Genomic DNA, 6,956 nt, shown 5'->3' on the forward strand with positions numbered 1-6,956 from the left:
TTAAAAGCACAAGACATACAATTAGCAACACCACATGTCTTATGAGCGGGATTAACAACAGGCAAAATATGCATGGTAGACATGGCATTTTTGTTATCCAACTCATGTGTGTCTGAGTTAGTCTCAGCTGCTTTCACAGCTTTGAATGGAACTTTAGACACACTTGACTTGGAAACAACCTTCTCATTAGCATGATCTTCAGCACGTATTTCTTCTTGAATAATAGAGGAGGTCACATCAAATGGTTCAGTAATTGATGCTTTATAGAGGGGTTTATCAACACCCTTAAGCACATGTGGTACTTCCCTACCTTTAGCACAGAAATGAGGAGGGGAGTTTATGCCTAATTCTCTATAGCAGCATTGTAATCATAACCTATACCAGATGTTTGATTAACAGCTTGCTTATTGTAGAACTCTTTAGCCTTCGAACAAGAATTGAAGTAGGCTTTAACCTTAGTCTCAAGACCGGTGATCTTGTCTTTGAGAATAGTTTCGAGTTGTCTATAACAGTTAACTCTATTCTCTAGAAAAGATACTTGCTCTTTTAACTTGTCTTGATTAATGTGCACAAGTCTTAATTCATTGACCTCTTTTTCAAGGTCTTTGATCTGTTGACTTAACAGTTCATTATCACGACGAGCACAATCTAAGGAACCTCCGAGATGATAAACTAATTCAGCATCAGTATATTTTACCTCTTTTCTTGACGATGAAGCTTTTCCATCAATAGCCATAAGAGCAAGATTCCCTTCTTCTTCATCTTCACTATCAGTATCATCCCAGCTTCTTCCCTTTGCCAGATAAGCCCTTTCAGAGTTACTCTTCTGATTTGAATCATAAGAGTTCTTCCTTACTTGCTTTGGCTTCCTGCATTCTGTGGCAAAGTGTCCCAACTCATTGCAGTTAAAGCATCTAATGGTGCTCCGATCAACCATCCCTGTTTTGTATCCACCACTACTGGTGTTAGAGGATGAAGATCCACCTGTCTGGAATCTGTTGTAGTTGGACTTGTACTTGAACTTGGGATTTCTCTTGAATCTGACATTGGAGAATCTCTTGACAATTTGGGCCATTGACTCATCTTCCAATTGCTCGAGCTCTTCCAAGAAGTAACAATCATCGCCGGATTGATTTGTAGTAGGAGGATCATATTCTGCTACTAACACATTTTCCTCAGCCTTGGAAGACTGTACCATTCTCTCTGACTGTTGAGATTGTTGTTGTTGTTGTTGTTGTTGACCTTCAGCTACTAGAGCAGTAGATGTGCTGACCACTCTATCATTCCCGTAGACTTCCTTCTGCTGAATCTGCTCCAACTCATAGGTTTTTAACACACCATAGAGTCTATCCAAAGAAATCTCACTCAGATCACTAGCTTCTCTTATGGCAGTGATTTTATGTTCAAGATGAGTTGGCCGTGTTAAAAGGAACTTTTTGTTGACCTCCCTGATTAAATAATATTTTTCACTTATGTTCAGGTTGTTGATCAACGCATTGTACCTCTCAAACACTTCAGTAATTCCTTCTCCTGGATTGGATTTAAAATGTTCATACTCAGAGGTTAGGATCTCTAACTTGTTCTCCCTAACTTCCTCTGTGCCTTCATTAATCACCTCAATAGTTTCCCACATGTGTTTGGAATTTTTACAGTTCATCACATGTCCGTTCATCAAGGGATCAAGGGAATCAATTAAAATTAATTGAAGGCTGGCATCCAAGGAGGCTTCTTCCTTTTCAGCAGGAGTAAAATCTTCAGGCTCTTTTGTATAGGTTCTAGCTTTGGTAATCACAACATCATCTACTATAACCTCTGGTTCAATAACCATCGGAGTTTTTAGACCCTTCTTTAACAAGTTCAAATATTTGGGATTTGCAACTTGTAAAAACAAGAGCATCTTCTTCTTCCACATAATATAATTTTCTTTATCAAATAGTGGAATTTTAACGGTTCCAACTTTTTGTGAAGTCATTATGAATTTTTGAATAAATAAAAAATTCAAGGAGTTGAAAAAATCACAAAAGTCTAGGATCTTGATTTGTTCGTTAATCAAGAAGGCTCTGATACCAATTGTTAGGTCCCAATGTGTTTGTAGAAGGGGGTTAAATACAAACAATACCGAATAATCGAATTTAATACGGAATAAAAAAATTGAAACAAAATTCAAGTTAAATAAAAATATTATTAAACTTGAAAGGTGTTACAACAACGGTATCAATTACAAGGGATTAATCTCAAATTAATTATCACAAATCTAGTATAAATTCGACATGAACTTTTTCTATTTTTGCAATAAAAAGAATCAAATGCTAAACGCAATTTGAGATTAAGTTCTAGGGATTTTGATCCGCTAGATAGTTACACAAGAACAAGAGAATGATTTCTAGTTGTTTGGATTTAACTTTAAAACTAGAAATTGCTAATCTTGAAGTTTGCAGTTGAAGATGTAATGTTTTCTGCGGCTGCTTTTTCTTTTCTGTTCTTGAGTTGTTTTTTGGATGTCTTTAGTGTGGATGATTGTCTCTGCTGCTTCTGTCTTTAAGTATTTCAATCAACAGAACTTCATTGAACTGGCATGACAATCGGCATGACAATCACTTGTACTAGCAAAACAATCGGTGAGACAATCATTTGTACTAGGAAGACAATCGGTATGACTATCTCCTGAACTAGCATGACAATCAAACTGAACTAGCAAGACAATCCTCCTTCCAGTATAACTTTCGGTATGACAATTTAAAAGAACTGGAAAGACTTTCCAGTATGACAATTAAATTATCATACCAGTTCAAATGTTTGTCTTGCTGAATTAATATTGAATATTAATTCAAAATTAATTCTGAAAATACATAATATTAATTTAGAATTAATTAATCAATTAATTCAATTAATAAATAAATTAATCTTTGCAGATATAATTTATTTTCTTAATTAAATTATATGACTTAATTAATTAATAGAGAATTAATACTACTCTTCAACAGCAACCATTCTTCTGAAAATCACTGAAACTTATGAATCAATTCCACCACTTCAATGTTGACACTCGATGTACTGTCTGATTCATGAGTGACTAACTTCCGTGACGTTTCTTCATGTCTTGACTTTGACAACTTAATTTTCTTCAGATTAAATCCCTGTAATTATCTGATACCCTGACGAGATCTCTGACACTTGATTAAATCCACAATCTTGATTTATATCACTGAGGCTTGATCAATTTCTTGAACTTCTTCCAGTGAAATAATTCCTCAAGTCTGTAGATGAACCTTATTTTTGAATCCTTTGACAGATGTTACTATGAGAGATCTCTTTGACGGTAGATCCACTATTTACTTGTTACATTCTTATTTGAGTTGAGTTAAATCCTCGAATAAACAAATAGGCTATGACATATGCCTTTCAAGAACTCTTCCATAGGGCTATTCTTGAATTTAGTTCCATTATCACTTCTAATGATCTTCACTTTGTACCTTTTTCCAGCTCACTCACATGATCAAGAAGAATGGATGAAGTTTCATCCTTGGTGTGCAGAAAATACACCCATGTGTATCTTTTATATTCATCAGCAATCACAAGTGCATACCTCTTCTTGGAAACAAACATAACATTCACTGGACCAAAGAGATCAACATGAAGTAGATGATATGGTTCAAGAATTGAGGATTTAGTTTTACTCTTGAAAGATGTCTTCCTTTGTTTGGATTTCTGGCATGAATCACATAATCCATCAGAAGTAAATACTGCATTGGGCAATCCTCTTACAAGATTTTTCTCACAAGTTCATTGATATTGTTGAAGTTGAGGTGAAAAAGTCTTTTATGCCAGTTCCAGCTGTCTTCCACAAATGCTCTACTCAGTAGACAAAATTCTGAATTATCAATTCTTGTGGAGACCCTGGCTTCATATAAACTACCATGTCTTACACCAGTCAATGTGATCTTTCCATCAGACTTACTGACAATTTCACAATGCTCCTTGTAAAAAATGACATGGTAACCTCTGTCACAAATTTGACTCACACTGATCAGATTATGCTTGAGTCCTGCAACTAGAGCTACATTTTCAATGATGACATTTCTAACTTTGATTTTGACATATCCCAAGATTTTTCCAAAGTTTCCATCTCCATAAGAAACGCTTGGGCCAGCCTTCTCCTCAAATTCTGATAGCAGGGATTTATAACCAGTCATATGTCATAAGCATCCACTGTCCAAGACTAGAGCATTCCTCAGGTCACCCTGCAATCAGTAATTTGAATCAGTTAGTGTTTTTAAGGACCCAGACTTGCTTGGATCCTTCGGCCTTTTTATGTTTGTTAACATATGCAGCAGAAGACTTCATATCAGAATTTATGTTAACATTCTTACTATCAGTATTTATACATGTAGAAACAAATTTTGCTTTAACTAAAGAGGATTTCAGTTTATAAAAATCATAATACAAACTATGATACTCTTTACATGTATAAATAGAGTGCCAAACACTGCCACAATGAAAACAAGGATCCTGTGTGTAACACCCCCAAATCCGGGGTCGGGGATTCAGGTTGTCATGAGTTCCATTTCCCTTATCAATACTTAATTTTAACAGTCAACCAACTACTGCGTACTGTGACCCCACAATATACACACACACACCACAGGTTATAGTCTCAGAGATGACTACCAAAAATAACACAAGCCATTTTATTCCACAATTATAAGTCATTACACCTCAAAAGGGTTTCTGAATAAATTTACATATTATTTGCCATTATTATAATTCATAATATACATAAGTCTGGTACATCAAAAGTTGAAAGCCTAGCCTACTGGTAGCTCCTACCTCAGCTACAATGGCATCAACGCCTACAGAAAACTACGGAACGTTTCCTATCCGCTCATAAATTGGGAGCGTGGTCATGTTCATCTTGTCTATCTGTTGTTGTGTGATGAAAGAAGAAAGCAAGGGTGAGCAACAAGCCCACCGAAATAATATGTATAACAATATATGAGCATTCTCATAGTACTCAAGAAAGTCTTGGTTAAGAAGAAATGAACCAAGTTGATATCTTAACGCGACCAAGTCGCAAAATATTCAGTATATATGTATATATATATACTTTTCAAAATCTTGGAAGTCCTCTTTGTTGGATTTTAAACGCAACGGGGGCATGGCAAAACACTTTTACACATACAAAATCCAAATAAAAGCATATAAATCGTGAATAAAAATTCGAGGGATCGAATCTAACCTTTTAAAATAATTCGGAGACAACAATCAGAGATCCTTAGCAGTTGCTCCTCAAGTGTGAAGCACTCCACCGGTATCCACCAAGAAAACGATGTTAAGGAGGAGGAAGGAGGTGGAGAGAATTGGGTTTTCCAAACTTTTTGGGTTTTCGGGTTCGATGGGGTTAGCATAAAATTAGGGTCTATAATAGTGTATTTATAGGCAAAATTTTCAACTGAAATTTTCCCATAAATATTATTATTATTATCTCATTTATTATTCTCATTAATAATTAAAACACCTTTTAATTACTAATCCTTTTTCTAAACACTTTAGAAATAATTCTCTCTCTTGATTTAATTTCCAAAAATTAAATTCTTAATTAATAATATTAAGAACTTTTCTTAATTAATTTATAATCAATTAAATCTCATTTAATCAATTATTAAATTTGCCAATTAATTATTTATTTCACAAATAAATAATTATTAGCCATTATTAATTAATTCCTCCACCATTAAATCATTCTCTTTTTATGGTGTGACCCTGTAGGTTCAATATTAAGCCGGTAGTAGAAATAAATAATAATAAAACTATTTTATCATTATTTATATAAATTCTCTAATTTTTTAAATATGATTAATTAATTAATCACATTTATTCTACATCGTGAGGGATACTTCTCAGCATATCGCGACTATCCGGATAATATGAATTCACTGCTTAGAATACCAAGAACCTATTCAATGAGTAGTTACCGTACAATAAACTCCTTCTACCCTACAATGTCCCGATTAAATACAAGGCATGGATCTCATGTCAAGCCTATCTAATTTAATCACTTGCTTTCCATTTACTATGCTTAGTTCTATGCAAATTAGAAACTCCTTTCTAATTTCATTCACTCTGGCCAGAGACTCCTGAACTAGCATAAGTGGATCAGCCTTGATCATTCGCTTCCTTCACTGGAAGAGGTAGATCCTTTATTGATCATACACTATCTTCGTGTACAAATTCCTATACCCAGAAGAGCCCTAATAATTGTCCCTGGAGACTAAGAACTAAACCAAAGCATAGTTCAGTGTACACAAGATGACTATGATGACCTCAAGTCTAAGGATACTTGTACAACTATCACTATGTGAACAACTGCTGACACGTGAGTGAACTCCATCAGTTGTTCAGTTGTGCGAGTCATGTTCAGTGAACTTATTCCATAATAAGCACCTACATACTAGCTATAGTTTCACCACACAAATATCTATGAGAACAGACATCCTTCATAATGAAGCAAGCATAGTATGTACCGATCTCTGCGGATTATTAATTACCAGTTAGTAATCCTACGACCAGGAACTATTTAAGTTTAGAGTTATCATCTTTTTAGGTCTCGCTATTATGATCTCATCATAATCCATAAAAAGCTTTACTCTAAACTATGGTATATCTTATTTAAACACTTAAATAGATAGAGCCCGTAATAAAAATAAAACAAGTCTTTTATTAAAATCAATGAAATAAAAACAGATTATACAAAAAGTTATTCCTAGATCCTAATACATGATTGGACTTAGGACATATTCCTTTCAATATCCCACTTGTACTAAAGCCAATCACTCTGGTATCTAATACCCATCTTGTCTTTATGACGATCAAAGTGACTTTCAGAAAGTAGCTTTGTGAGAGGGTCTGCTATGTTGTTATGTGTGTCAACTCTATTTCAATACAATACAAGAAATGTT

Source organism: Apium graveolens, chromosome 8 (genome assembly GCF_009905375.1).
Source record: "Apium graveolens cultivar Ventura chromosome 8, ASM990537v1, whole genome shotgun sequence".
Lineage (NCBI taxonomy): Eukaryota > Viridiplantae > Streptophyta > Magnoliopsida > Apiales > Apiaceae > Apium > Apium graveolens.